The sequence below is a fragment of the Manis pentadactyla genome, chromosome 11 (assembly GCF_030020395.1).
Source record: "Manis pentadactyla isolate mManPen7 chromosome 11, mManPen7.hap1, whole genome shotgun sequence".
Taxonomy (NCBI): Eukaryota; Metazoa; Chordata; class Mammalia; order Pholidota; family Manidae; genus Manis; species Manis pentadactyla.
Genome location: NC_080029.1, coordinates 112747632 through 112763422, shown reverse-complemented (window position 1 = coordinate 112763422; position 15791 = coordinate 112747632). Strand labels below are relative to the sequence as shown.

The 15791-nt window shown below is 40.2% G+C and overlaps 1 protein-coding gene and 1 pseudogene across 4 annotated transcripts in view; one reads left to right on the top strand and one right to left on the bottom strand.

Annotated features, from left to right (window-relative positions):
* ZNF609 (zinc finger protein 609) overlaps positions 1-15791 on the bottom strand; it is a 438580-nt gene that overhangs the window by 282823 nt on the left and 139966 nt on the right. The window lies entirely within an intron of this gene.
* On the top strand, positions 6176-6271 carry LOC130679694 (small nucleolar RNA U13; annotated as a pseudogene).

The window sequence follows — 15791 nt, the reverse complement described above, 5'->3', positions numbered from 1 at the left end:
TAGAAATAGAAAGTGAAAAACAGAGAATTACTTCCCTATTTCCTGTCAGCCAAATTAGTACTGATGGCCACAAACAGGAAGTCCAAAGCCACCAAAACAGCTTGCTTGGCCATGCCTGTCCAGGAAAGGAAGAAATGTGGAGCCTGCATGTGCTTCAGGATAAACTTGGGGCTCAGATTAGAAAGGCTTATGAAGCCCCTTGACTAGCCTTGCCATATAACTAACTGCATTTGCTTCCTTCTGCTCAAAACAAGTTTTCTTGACAGCAGCCCAGCAGAGCCCACGGCAAGGCTTTAAGTCTCGTGATGCTGTGTCACCTCAGCTGAGCAGAAAGACTATAGGTAGTTCCACGTATTGTCAGAACAATGGCCATTATTTTCCCAGAAGCTATTAGCCCACCTCCAAAGAACTCTAAAGCATTACTGACCCTTTAAGTCACTCCCATTTGCCTACATGTGTTGTAGAATTCTCAAGTGATTTCTCTAATTCTATGAAATACACAGCATCTCTTGCTTCTGTTCTTACATCCTGGCAATCAGCTCATCAGTTTAATGGTATGCCTGCTGCGCCTCTGAAAATACAGCCCTTAGACACATTTGGCTCTCTGGCCCTCGGTATAATTGACTGAAGAGGAAAGGAACCGTTAGAAGTCTTCAGATGTGAAACAATGGTACTAGATCAAAGTGGGAACAGTAGAGCTAAAAGTGGAAGGAAGGAAAAACGCAGGCTTGTCTGCTCTAACTAGGGAATAGAGCCCAAGCACATCTATTCCTCTGTTACTATTACCCTTCTGCGAGCCACCGTAAGCCCTTGCCTGGATGCCAAATCAGCCTCTTAGTCTTCCTGCTTCTGCTCTTACCCTTAACCTACTTTTCACACCTAGAAAAGACTTACTCTTTAAAAACACAGATCAGATTATGTCCTTACTACTTCGAGTTCACACCTGGCTTCTCACTGCAATTAAAATAAAGAACCAAACTCTAGAAGCAACAAGGCCCTACACAATCTCATCCATGTCAACCTTTCCCCACCTCATCTCCTCCTCACCAGGTGTTTCCCCGCGCTCCAGCCACATAACTTCCACATACACACTACATATGTGCTCTTACACAGTCCTGGCTCTTGCTGCAACCCTGCATGGGACATATTTCTTCCAGATCTCCATTTGGCTAATATTTACCATTTAGAGTTCAACCCAGTATCATCTCATCAGACAGGACTTCACCTATGATAGCTCTCATGCCATCGCTGTCACTACATTTCTGTTTGTATTTCTTTCATAGCATTTATCATTATCATGTTGACTTATCTGTTAATGTCCCCAAGTAGAATGTCAGCTCTGTGAGGCAGAGACTCTGCCTGTCAATCCTGTTCACCACTGTATCCTTTCTACTCTCATGGCCCTCTGCCCATCACTCCGACATAGCCACCAATATAGAATAGGCTTTCATCAAATAAGGAAGGAAAAGAAAGAAGGAGGAATACGGGGAGCAAAAAAAGGAGTGAGCAGTAAGTACATAAAAGGAAAAAGGAGACTGAAGTTTTTCAAGACTGATGTTTTTCCTAAGAGAAATAGCTAAGAAGGAAGGAAGCTAAGAATTGTAGTTTAAGCGTGAGTGGAGCCCTGATGAATGCTAAGGGCTTGGGAGTGTAGAAGGGCAGGGTCACCAGAAGGACGCTGCATGGTTTGACTCTCCTCCATTAAAAAGACATCTCATACCATACCTGATGCACGTCAACCACCTGTAAGATAACCTTTGAGACAGCATTTCAGAATGGAAGCCTGCTTGCACCTTGAGTTATCCATCTCCTCCCCTTTCTGTAGGTTAAGTTACAACAGCTGGAAGCTTCCTGTGCTGACCAAGAGAAGGAACTGGCCAAGGTGATGGTAGTCATTTCAGTATTACTTCTCCCAGAGGAGGGAAAAGTTGATGTTCAGTTAGACGATGCAATACATTCTGCAAATGATTGAGTTATATATAATAAGGCTCCAGATCCAGAACCATTATGGGGTTGAGGAGGGGATGAAGGAAAGGAAGATAAATGCAGTCTCCTAGGTTTCCTTCTCTTCAATAATTTTTACAGGATATGTTCTGTATCTGTATCTTCAACAAATTAGTATCTATTCTTCTCCCAACTGTCCCAAAATAAAATCCCCCCCCCCCAAAATAAAGCTTATCTATCCTCAAAAAAAAAAAAAAAAATCAGTTCATATATACAGCAAAAACATATTTAGAACAATTAGAAAACTACATTTAGGGTCTGGGATTTAGGAGGAAACAAGTATACTCTTGTTCTTAGAGAAATTTCCTGAAAGAAATTTGACTGAATTTTGGTTTCCCAGATAAAGGAAGACTATGCACATGTGGCCCAGCTCTGCAAAGATCAGGTCTTCTGCATTAAGGTACAGTTTCTCGGTAATGGGACAGAGAAGGGTTTGTAAGGTACAGGATAATATGAAACCAGGCTTTTCAAAGAACACTATCTAGGACAATATTAACTCTTCAAAGTGGCATTACAAAGGGACTTTGGGTCCCTGACAACCCACCACCAATATCATTCCATTACAGCCCTGGTCTCCTGACCTCTGTGCTCTTAAATTCATAACGAGCACTGCTCCTTTCGTGACGCCAATCACCCAGGGACCTGCCTGGGAAGGTAGGAAGCGCAGCGAGTGACCAGGAGTGGTGGTGGGTGTGGGGGCTGGAGAAGGAGACCAGGCATTCATGTTACCACGTAATAATACATGCTGCTTATGATTAGAAAAAGCGTAAGGCTTCTAATTAGTGACTGTGGTTTCTTTTATTTCTCTTGGAAGAAGTACCAGGAAACTCGGAGGAAAATAGAAGAAGAAGCAGAGACTCGGCTCCTTGAGACAGAAGTGTGAGTTTTGGCAAAAAAAGGAACTTCTTGGTTTTAGTGGTGACTCCATCTCAGCCTGGGTCAGAGCAAACATTCCTCTGACCAATTCCTACTTGGGACTGAGTGAGCCCCAACACCACATCTCTCTCCCTCCTGTTAGTGATTGTTTGACTCCCACTAAACCACATCAACTTTAAAATGCAGGTCCTTCTTCCATCCTTCTTAAAAAAAACCACAGAAACACATCTCCCTTCATGCTTTTATCACATTTTCAACTACTCAGGTTTATATTAAGGGCAGGAACATCTGATTTTAAAAGGGCTGGTGGTCAGGCACTCTGATGAGTAGGACATTCCTACTTGCACAGAAAAGCCCTTTAATCTAATACCACCCTCATTTCCCCAAAAACATAGAGACTAAGCCATGTAAGACAGGCACGAAACTAACCTCTGGACACACGAAGGCCACCATATTACAACACTCAAACTGTACGCTATATTAACTACTAAACTATGACCATTAAAGGTTAGAAATGGTAAGACAAAAGCCCCTCCTTTCTGAGTTTGTCTAGAATTGAAATGGTGAGAAAACAAAGTCAAAAATCTCACTCCCATTTCTTGGCCCCTTTTTAGAAGTTACATCTTAACTTAGTCAAGAAGTACTTACATTTATTAAATATTTGAGAATCTTGGGATCGAGGTAAAGAGACCCAAACTTCATACCGCCTCTAAATAGCCCTGGTGTGCATTGTGGCCTGGGAGGGCCACAGGGTACCAGCTCTTGGAATTCTGAAGGATACCTTCAAGTTTCCTGAGAGCCTCCTTGAACATTAAGTATGGCTTCAGTGCTAAGCTAAGTTTCTAGAACAGAGCTGCCCAGTAAAACTTTGTGCCATCCAATAAGTAGCCAATGGCCACCTACTGAGTACCTGAAACATGGTTAGTGTGACTGAGGAACTGACTTTTTTTAATTTTAATTAATTTTAAAGTTCATAGGTACATGTAGCCACTGGCTTCCATAGTGGACAGCACAGCTTTAGAATATAAAACTTTTAAAATAATCATTATGTAGTATGAATATTTGAGTGTACTTTATCCAATCCCTATCTTGGTTCATTTCCCCCTAGATCAAAAGTCTTGAGCATGAACTCGGCAAAAAAATATAACAGCCAAGATAATAAGGTGAGTGTTCCAACCTGCGTCCTCTCACTCAGTGCCACTGCCTGTCAGTTTCCAAAACACTATAAGCCACGAAACATACACAAATCTTCCCATGTGCACGTTCCAAGAACAGTACTAGATGTAATTTCAAAGCATTCCCACCTGAAACAAAGAAGACAACTGTCTTCCCTCTCTTACAGCCATGTAAATGGCCAGATGATCCCAACATGGTCCCGAATCTTTCAAAACACAGAGCACCAGGGTTATCTGTCACTGTCTGATCAGAGTTGCCCCATGAGTTAACATAAGAAGTCATCACTTCTTTATGACAAAGCTCCAAGACTGTTCATATTTAACATCGTGATGTCACCAGCACATATGCAAAGGTCAGAAGGACATAGAATTGGATGCAGAGCATCACGGCTCTTTGCCTGTTTGGCATTTTGGGGCAGCAAGTTCACAGGTTACTAAAAGATAAATTTCTATTTATTTTTGTAATGTATATTGGTTTTACAGGCAAGGTTGACATTCACCAGAACTTTTTTGGCATGAAATATATGGCCTTGATAACCTCAGAAAAAAAAGAAGTCTTCTTTTCCTAAAAAGCAAACATCAATAATCCACCATTGTCCCTGGGGTCATCCAGATGTTTGGGTATATGTCAGACATGCCCACAGTGACCATGACTCCAATTGTTCTGAGCAAGTTATTCTTCCATATCCCACTCAGCAAAAAAATTAACTGGACTCCCCCTCTCTAGGACGAGGCTTAGCCTACTTTCTGATATGTCCCATCATCCATCCCCAATGGTTCATCAAAGTATTCATCTGACTACCCATCAGAGGAAAAACAGAGTGTCTTCATCAAGGTTATCAGAGTCCCATGACGGTCACGTGCCCTGAGTTTGAGCCGTCTTTACAGAGACGCTCCCTGAGCACTGATTAGAGGGCACTTCACCTCATCTGACTCAAGCTACAGAACCAAATTTGTAAAACACAAAGTTTCTCATGATTCCAATTCTATGAGCCTTATTTACACAATTTTAAAATGTGATCTTAATTCCTCCGTCTTTTTATCTCCCAAGGAAGTTAAAAGGAAAATGAAATAACTAAGGAAATATTTTGTAAAAGAAATGTCACAGAAATTCAGGATATACCTGCATCTTTACATTTTTATACCTTTTAAAACTTATCTCAGAATATATTTGTGTGGTTTCCATAGCTTGTTCATTCCTCTAAGGGTTGCTGGCTGAGCTGAAGGTGAGCAAAGAGTTATGAGGGCCGATAATGTGGATTCCCAGAGGTCCCGGCTTCAGGCCTGGCCCTGCCACTCACTAGCTGTATAACCTGGGGCAACAGACTTTACGTTTCTATGCCTTCCTTTCTTCCTATCAGTGTATAAGAAGGTGATACAAAATTATATATAAATATGTAAGTGTGTGTATATATATATATATATATATATATAAAAGTGTGTGTGTATGTATATATAAATAATGCATATATATAAATATATATGTATATACATTGTCTTTGAAAATTTCATCTGTTTATGCTTATGAAAAAAATTTGTATGGTATCTAAAAATAACATATAACTAATGGCTCACTGAATATTACTTCACAGTGATGAAACTGCTAATTTATCAATGTCCTTTCTTCTCCCAGGACAATTCTCTCCAAAAGAAGGGAATATGGCTCTGTAAAAGGCAAGTAAATATCTTTGAGCAAACTTCCTGAAAACTGGGAGATCTACTAGCCATCCTGCAGACGACAAGGGGAACCTTGTATACACATTCACACATTCTCTCTCTCTCTCTCTCTCTCTCTCTCTCTCTCTGTCTCTCTCTGTCTCTCTCTGTCTCTCTCTCTCTCTCTCTCTCTCACACACACACACACACACACACACACACAGAGTCAACAAACTAGTGTCATCAGTGACCACATTTCTCAGTTCTAATGCTATGACTTCTTGCCGAAAGGCAATTACTAATCTCATTTTCCAGTATTAGCAGCCAACAGCCTAGTAGTAATCAGAAACGGGAATCTTATCACCTAAAAGAGATGTGGCAAATCTCATACTTACTCCCTCTTCCCTTAACAATCTGAATTCATTTGATGTACCTGGATCCCCAGTAGAATCAGCAGATTAGAAATGGGGTTCATAAGCACAGTGATTGGGTTTTCACCCTACTGTATGAGACATGCCTCCCTCAAACTTTGTTACAATGTCAGCTCTTTACCCCCGACATGAAAAATATATACATACATAGGGAGAGAAATTCTAAATGCAAGTATACTGCTGCCTAATAACAGATAAAAGAGGAAATGATTGTGAAAAAGAGATAAAGCACCTAACAGTATCCAGCACATCATAATTGCTCAAAAATATTTGTTAACCTGAGTAAGAACTCAAGATTCAAACAACTGAGTGCATATTAGTTCTGAAGGAATCACTGTGACAGCAAAAATCTGTACTCATGAAGTCCTTGCATTTTCAAGAAAAGGTCAAATTATGTTCAATATAATCTGTTTAAGAAGGCATAGAGAAACATATATTCAAAGTGGTATAAAATGTGATTTAGAAAGAGTTCCATCAAAATGATTAACATAAAATTATTGGTGTTTAAAGGTAATTTCCAATTGTCTAGAATATTGGCTTAAGGGGGAGGTAAATGAAGTACTACATATTTTGGTGTCCCTAAATATAGTGTTCTGGAACAACTAGTAGAATTCTTCCTAGAACTCCTAGGACTGCCTTCACCTATACTTTTAACACCAGTGCCCAGCATGGAATCGCCCATGTGGACTCCCCAGGGCTGTCTGCCTTGAGTTGGAAATCTGGAGGAGAATGTACAAGTTTAGATCATCAGACTACAAATACCTTTCCTCTTGTTTTGCTCGACCATTCTGTGAGGCACGGGTAGGCTGGTTGTTAACTCAAGAGATTAAAAAGTTGGTTATTCCTAAGATTTTCCCTGGGAATGTCATCCAGAACCTCCTTATGAATATTGTATCCAGCTTCAAGGAGATTTGTAGGAACGAGGAAGGAGGTTTGTAAAGGGCTTGTGATTCTAATTCTAAGATGCTTCACCAGAATGGATCCTGGATCCGGGCTCTAAGATCAACTCTCGAGAAAGACTTCAGAGAACTGGTGGGGAAGGGGTTCTCTTTGACTAGTGAGTGCAGGTGGTAATGAATTTGTCCTGGGGCTGGAGGCAGCCCAGAACAGCTGGATACGGTTAATGTACATAGGAAAGAGTGGCGGTTTGCTCGTGCAAATCATAGCAACACAACGAGGGCAAAAAAATTCATCATTTAAAGAAGAAATCAAGACCACTATAGGGACATTTAGAGAAATATATTAAGAAATGTTAAAAGTATCATGAATGAAAGAAGAGAAATACCATGATCATGGATAGGAAGCCTTAATACCAGAAATGTATCAGTTGTCTCCAGTGGAGAAATAGTCAATTCAATTCCAATCAAACTCCCCAAAAGATTTTTCATGCAATTGAATGAAATGATTCTAAAATATACTATATTTGGAGGAGTAAAGGGTCAGAAATAACCTGGAAATTTTAAAGAAAAGCAAGAGGTGGGGAATATGCCATTTCAGATATCAGAACGTACTATGAAGCTACAATAATTATGACAGTGTGCTATTGGGACCAGACCAGGAAAACTGAACAATGAAATGGAACAAAAAAAGAGCTTAGAAACAGTGCACATTTAGACCTTTGATATGTAACAATGATTATATGTCATAGGGGAAAGGAAGAATTGTTCAAAAATAGGGTAGGGAAAAACGTTATCCAGGTAAGACAAAAAATGGTATCAGATCACTAACATGCAGCATATATAAAAAGCAAGCCCAATGTGTTAAAGACTTAAATGTCCACAAAAAGAAAGAAAGGAATCTTTAAAATTCAGCATGAGTTACCTATTCCCACTTAACAAATTACCCGAAAACTTACTAGTTTCAAATAATAAACATTTATCATCCCATAGTTTCTGTGAGTCAGGAACCTTTGAGTCACTTCGCTGGGTACTTCTAGCTCAACGTCTCTTGTGAGGCCACAGATAAGATGCTGGCCAAAGTTACAGCCATTAGAAGGCTTGCCTGGGGTAGAGGATCTATCTCCACACTGGCTTTTTTGCTGGATTTTGGCAACAGGCCTCAGTTCCTCACCGCACGCACATCCCCGCAGGGCTGGCTGGGAATCCTCCCAGGATGACAGCCGGCGTTCCCCCGAGAGGAAGGAAGAAGCTGCAGTGTCTCCAGTACCTAGCCTAGGAAGTCACGCACCGGCACGTCACTTCCACAGCACTGTATTCTTCAGAAAGGAGCCAGTAAGCCCAGTCCACACCCCAATGAAGGGAAATCTCATGATGAGAGGAGTATCAAGGAATCTGTGAACATGTTTTTAAAATGCTACAAACTCCCGATGAAGATAGAAGTACCTTTCAGACCTTGGTATAGGGCATGGATTTTTAACACGACATAAAATGGATTGATTCTAATTAAAGGAAAGGTTGATAAACTAGGCTTGATTAAAAATTATTAACGAAAGGTTGATAAACTAGACTTGATTAAAAATTATTAACTTTTGCTCTTCAACACTTAGAGCAAGTGAAAGTTAGAAAGTAGAGGGAAGTTACTCAAAGTACACATGGAAAAGGATTCATATCAAGAACATATAAAGAATTTTTACCATTTAGTAAGAAGAGCTCAAACAACCTAGTAGATAAATGGGCAAAAGGAACACAGAAGACCAATAAACCTATGCACAGATAGTCAGCATCACTGTTCATCAGGGAAATACAAATCAGGACGGTAATGAGAAATTACTTTACACCCATTTGATTAGTGAAACTTTAAAAATCTGATGGTAAGCGTTGGAGAGGGTGTAGACCCATAGAAATGTATACTCTGCTAGTGGGGTAAAAATTGGTGTGACTACTTCACAAGATAATTTCAGATAATGATAAATACTAAAAGAAAATAAAACACAGTGATGGAAGACAGTAACTAGCAAGCCAGCACTAGGGAAGGACCACATTTACAAGGGGTTGCTGGGCACGGAGACAAGATTTAGTGGGAGACATTTGAACATCAAGAAGGAACCAGGTGTGCATTTAGGTATGACTTACTGTTTTGTTCCTGGTTTTCTAACATCTGGCTTAACAGTTTCTGGGCTTTCTCTTTTCAGGATTTTTCTATTTCTCTTTTTCATCACCCTGTTTTTCATCACACTGCTGGGCTACTTGTTTTTCCACATAAGCTTTATAAATCCAGATCTCCTAATCGACATACTACCCAAGATACTGAACAGGAGCACCTTGTGGAGGCTAAGAAGCTTCCTCTCCGCGCATCTCACACTTCGGACTGAGGACTTGTTGCCCCACTAATCCCCAAAAAACATCCTTGGAAAAAGAAGGCAAGTGGTACCTGACTGTGTACACTAGGAGATGGTGGAACTTGTAGAGGGAAGATGTTTTCTTCAGTTTTTCCCTTGAGGTTTTGCCTACGGATTACCTTTCCCCCCATGTTGCCTTTCCAAGATCAACCTTGCCCAGTAAACAGCTCTGTCAATAGATTTCAGTGGCTAAAGGATAAGCTAAATAGTATGAAATAGTAAACAGAGTAGACCATTTTCAGAATAATGTCACCGATGCTAAACAAAGTTAGAGTCCATTCAATACTTCTAGTTAATCTTAAAAATGTAAGAGACTGGATCTCTGCAATGCAGATGGCTCACTACTGATAATTAGAACGTACAAATTACAGCAAAATTTAAAAAAAGATATTGCCTTATGGAACTAAAAACCTGAGGTTTCAGGCATGGCTGAATCCAGAAGTTTCACCAATGTCCTCAGGGCTTCATCTCTCTCCCTCATTTCTCTGAATGGGCATTGCTCCTTTAAGTGGCAATATTCTGCCAATAACCTAAATCCTATACTACCAGATTAGCAACTTCAGCACAATCAGTCTTTTCCAATAGCTACAGCAGGAAAGACCAAAGAGTCTGTATTGGCTGAGGTCAATTGCCTACCCCTGTCCCATAATCAGCTGATCATGTGTCAGCAAAGTCATCCTTTAATGAAAGGCTTAAAGGCATCTTGGACCACAGATAAATATTTCAAACAGAACGAACCAAATGGAAAAAAAAAATTAAGCAACTTTCTTAATCTGGTAAATTGCCAAGAATGAGTAAATTCTTTCTTCACCCCAGGCCTCAGAGAAAACAAAATCCTTTTCTCATGGCAATTACTAGATTAATGTGCAAATACGCATTGTCTGACCATACAAGTCACTGAGATTTTACCTGGCACCCTAAATGGAAACACCCTCCACCATCTCAAAGAGCGGCACTGCACGCGTGGCTTATTCCCACACTGAGTGGCAGAGGCATTCTAGGGTCCTGTAGAATTTGGCAGTTTCTGCCCAGTAGGTGCGGCCTTAATAGGTGCTTCATTAAACCAGACTTCGTTCTTGGCACAAGGGGAGGATAAGGTATGGCCAGCTCCCATTTACCATTGAACCGCCACATGATAGAGCAAGAAATCCACTCCTCTGCACTCATGAATTTGAGACTTAGAATTATGAAAGAAAAAGAATTTTCAAACATTTTGATTTCAGAGTCACTTAAGAAAAGTTAAAAAAAATTTTTCCCTTATGCATCTTTCATTATTCATCACTATGTGTTTTCTCTGCTCTAGCTATGTGAAATAATGCTGAGAAAACAGTTCAAAAGTTGTTAGGAAGGACACAAATCCCTAATAACATCTTGAGGTCCATGATTGCCCTTGTTGTTGGTTAAAGTAAAGGTAAATGTTGACTATATCATTCGCGGTCACACCCAGAATACAAAATTGAGAATGAGAATTCAGAGAGTGGAGAGAACCAGCAAAAACAGTTGTTCCCAGAATGTAAAGTGAGTCAGCAAAAAAACCCAGTTTCCACTATGTGACATCATTCCCGTAGATGGAGATTCTGGCAACTTCAGATGGTTTTATTAAAAAGATGATGACGATGGAGCGGGGGAACAGGGAAGGGGAGAAGGAAGGAAGGAAAAAAAGAAAGAAAGGAAGTGAGGCTGATCCCTTAGCAGTGTAAACTTCCAACGGTGAACTGCTGTTCTCTTCTACATGACTACTTCACTGCAGCCATTGACTGTGCTTCCTTTAATTTTATAATACTGAGAAGCAGAAGTTTTCTAAAGACAAGCTTCAATGGTTAAAATCACTGTTGTAAAAATTCCTCCTGCTAAGGAGCAAAACTAATGGAAGCTCTTCTGTGTTTGCAGCGAAAATAGGGAAGGAGCATTCACAGGCAGTGTGGGATTAGAGCCTAGGAACAGATGTAGGGGAGGTAGGCTGCTGTGGCTGGGCTGTCTTGATTCTCCTGCTGAACATTTACAGTTGAGACTGGCTGCAAGGTGCCAGGAGTTGGCCTCCCAGTATCTTGACCAGTGCAAACAAGGAGCAGCTTGCTTTGTCTCTGGAGCAGTGCACTCTTCCCTCATGATTTGACTATGGCTGAATGGCTCCCTCAGAAACAGCAGAGGGCACTGTTCCATGGTAAATGCAGGCTCTCCTCAGAAGCTGTTTCTTTACCATAGCTATATATTGTACCCCTGCAACGTGCCGACCAGATGGGGGCAGGTCTGTGATAACAGCAAAACTGTCCCATTTTTCACAGGGTCATCGGCCAGATCTGGGTTTGAACATCAAGAGCACAGACGATAAAGTCTCCTACCCCAGGTGCTGAGTCACTACCTACAATGATCATCTGCCTAATATCTTCAGAATATGTGTTCTAAGTGGAAGGGTTTCCTCACACGGTCTCTGCCCTTATACGTATGCCCACCATGGAGCAGAATTCCACAGTTTGATAAATTCCAAAAAGAGATATCAGTTCACAGTGCTATTTACATTAAGTTTTATAAATAAATACATTTAAGATCCATGGAGACAGAAAAAGGACGTATGTTGCTATTTGCCATACAGAAATGGACAACGACCTAGAAAAATACAACCTTCCAAGACTGACCAAGGAAGAAACACAAAATCTAAACAAACTAATTAACAGCAAAGAAATTGAAGCAGTAGACAAAAAACTACCCAAGAACAAAACCCCGGGCCAGACGGATTTACCTCGGAATTTTATCAGACATACAGAGAAGATATAATTCCCATTCTCCTAAAAGTTTTCCAAAAAACAGAAGAGGAGGAAATACTCCCAAACTCATTCTATGAAGCCAACATCACCCTACTACCAAAACCAGGCAAAGACCCAACCCAAAAAGAAAATTACAGACCAATATCCCTGATGAACGTAGATGCAAACATACTCAACAAAATATTAGCAATCTGAATTCAAAAATGCATCAAAAGGATCATGACCAAGTGGGATTCATCCCAGGGATGCAAGGATGGTACAACATCCGAAAATCCATCAACATCATCCACCACATCAAAAAAAGAAGGACAAAAACCACATGATCATCTCCATAGATGCTGAAAAAGCATTTAACAAAATTCAACATCCATTCATGATAAAAACTCTCAACCAAATGGGTATAGAGGGCAGGTACCTCAACATAATAAAGGCCATCTATGATAAACCCACAGCCAACATCACATTGAACAGTGAAAAGCTGAAAGCATTTCCTCTGAGATCGGGAACAAGACAGGGATGCCCACTCTGCCCACTGTTATTCAACAGAGTACTGGAGGTCCTAGCCACGGCAATTAGACAAAACAAAGAAATACAACGAATCAAAATCAGTAAAGAAGAAATTGAACTGTCACTATTTGCAGATGACATGATATCATACATAAAAAAACCTAAAGACTCCACTCCAAAACTACTAGAACTGATATCGGAACACAGCTACGGTGCAGGATACAAAATTAACACACAGAAATCTGTGGCTTTCCTATACACTAACAATGAACTAGCAGAAAAGAGAAATCAGGAAAACAATTCCATTCACAATAGCAGCAAAAAGAATAAAATACCTAGGAATAAACCTAACCAAGGAAGTGAACGACCTATACCCTGAAAACTACAAGACACTCTTAAGAGAAATTTAAAAAGGTCACTAACAAATGGAAACTCATCCCATGCTCCTGGCTAGGAAGAATTAATATCGTCAAAATGGCCATCCTGCCCAAATCAATATACAGATTCGATGCAATCCCTATCAAATTACCAACAGCATTCTTCAACGAACTGGAAAAAATAGTTCAAAAATTCATATGGAACCACCAAAGACCCCGAATAGCCAAAGCAAACCTGAGAAGGAAGAATAAAGTGGCGGGGATCTTGCTCCCCAACTTCAAGATCTACTACAAAGCCACAGTAATCAAGACAATTTGGTACTGCCACAACATCAGACCCAGAGACCAACGGAACAGACTAAAGAGCCCTGATATAAACCCAAACATACATGGTAAATTAATATAGGATAAAGGAGCCATGGACATACAATGGGGAAATGACATCTTCTTCAACAGTTGGCGTTGGCAAAACTGGACAGCTATATGCAAGAGAATGAAACTGGATCATTATCTAACCCCATACACAAAAGTAAACTCAAAATGGATCAAAGACCTGAATGTAAGTCATGAAACCATGAAACTCTTAGAAGAAAACATAGGCAAAAATCTCTTGAATATAAGCATGAGCAACTTTTTCCTGAACGCATCTCCTCAGGCAAGGGAAACAAAATAAAAAATGAACAAATAGGACTACATCATACTAAAAACCTTCTGTACAGCAAAGGACACCATCAGCAGAACAAAAAGGCATCCTACAGTATGAGAGAATATATTTGTAAATGACATATCCGACAAGGGGTTAACATCCAAAATGCCTAAAGAACTCACACGCCTCAACACCCAAAATGCGAATAACCCTATTAAAAAATGTGTGGTGGATATGAACAGACACTTCTCCAAAGAAGAAATTCAGGTGGCCAACAGGCACATGAAAAGATGCTCCACATCACTAATCATCAGGGAAAAATGCAAACTAAAACCACACTGAGGTATCACCTCACACCAGTTAGGACGGCTAGCACCGAAAAGACTAAGAACAACAAATGCTGGTGAGGATGCGGAGAAAGGGGAACCCTCCTACACTGCTGGTGGGAATGTAAGCTAGTTCAACCACTGAGGAAAGCAATATGGAGGTTCCTCAAAAAAAACTAAACATAGAAATACCATTTGATCCAGGAATTCCACCCCTAGGAATTTACCCAAAGAATATAATTTCTCAGTTTCAAAAAGACATATGCACCCCTATGTTTATTGCAGCACTATTTGCAGTAGCCAAGAAATGGAAGCAACCTAAGTGTCCATCAGTAGATGAATGGATAAACAAGAGGTGGTACATATACACAATGGACTACTATTCAGCCATAAGAAAGAAACAAATCCTACCATTTGCAACAACATGGATGGAGCCGGAGGATATTATGCTCAGTGAAATAAGCCAGGCGAAGAACGACAAGTACCAAACGATTTCCCTCATTTGTGGAGTATAACAACGAAGCAAAACGGAAGGAACAAAACAGCAACAGACTTACAGACTCCAAGCAGGGACTAGTGGTAACCAAGGGGAGGAGTGAGGAAGGGCGGGTGGGAATGGAGGGAGAAGGGGCTTGAGGGGTATTATGATTGGCACACATGGTGTAGGGGGGATCATGAGGAAGACAGCTGAGCACAGAGAAGACGAGTAGTGACTCTGTGGCATCTTACTACACTGATGGGCAGTGACTGCAATGGGGTATATGGGGACACGATAATATGGGTGAATGTAATAACCACATTGTTTTATCATGTGAAACCTTTAAAAGAGTGTATATCCATAATACCTTAATAAAAAAATTGAAAACCTCTCAATGGCAAGTTTGGCAGAAATTGTTCACCAAGAAGGTTTAATATTGCCTTTATAAGCCAAAGAGAGAATAAATAATATGAAAGGGGAAAATATTCCAATGTATAATTTCCAGTAGGGAAAAAAAATTCATGATAAAAACTTGAGCCTCATAAGAGCAGGGAAAAAGAAAGGGGGCATTACAATTAGTAGGAATAATATGTGTGGGGAGCATGGGGAGGGCTGTACAACACAGAGAAGACAAGTAGTGATCCTACAGCATCTTACTACGCTGACGGACAGTGACAGTAATGGGGATTGTGGGGGGACATGGTGAACGGGGGAGCCTAGTTAAGCATAGTGTTCTGCATGTAATTATAGATTAATGATAACAAAATAAAAACAATCAGACAAACAAAAAAGATAAGCAAATGTGCATTGAGGTTCCAGGAAATAAAGGAACGAATAAATTGTGAAAAAAAAAACAAACCTTGAGCCTCCATTCCAAATGGAAACATAATAGCAGCAAAACATTTATTGTCTCTCTTGTCTTTACTTTCCTCACATGTAAAATTAAAAGCTGATATATTAAAAGACATTCAAAAATGGTAAAAATATAAATACATATCTGACAGTTTGGTTGTATCTAAAAAATGTAATGACTATATAAATCTATTCTTTGAAGTGCTTTTACTTGGGGGAAGGGTGGGGAAATAGCCTGAATGCTCATCACAGGTAAACATCTGTTGAACACCTCTTGTAGGCTGAGTTGTGTCCTACTAAAATTCCTATACTGCAGTCCTCATTCCTAGTACCTCAGAATGTGACTGTACTTGGAGATAAGGTCTTTAAAGAGGTAATCACTTTAAAATGAGGTCATGAA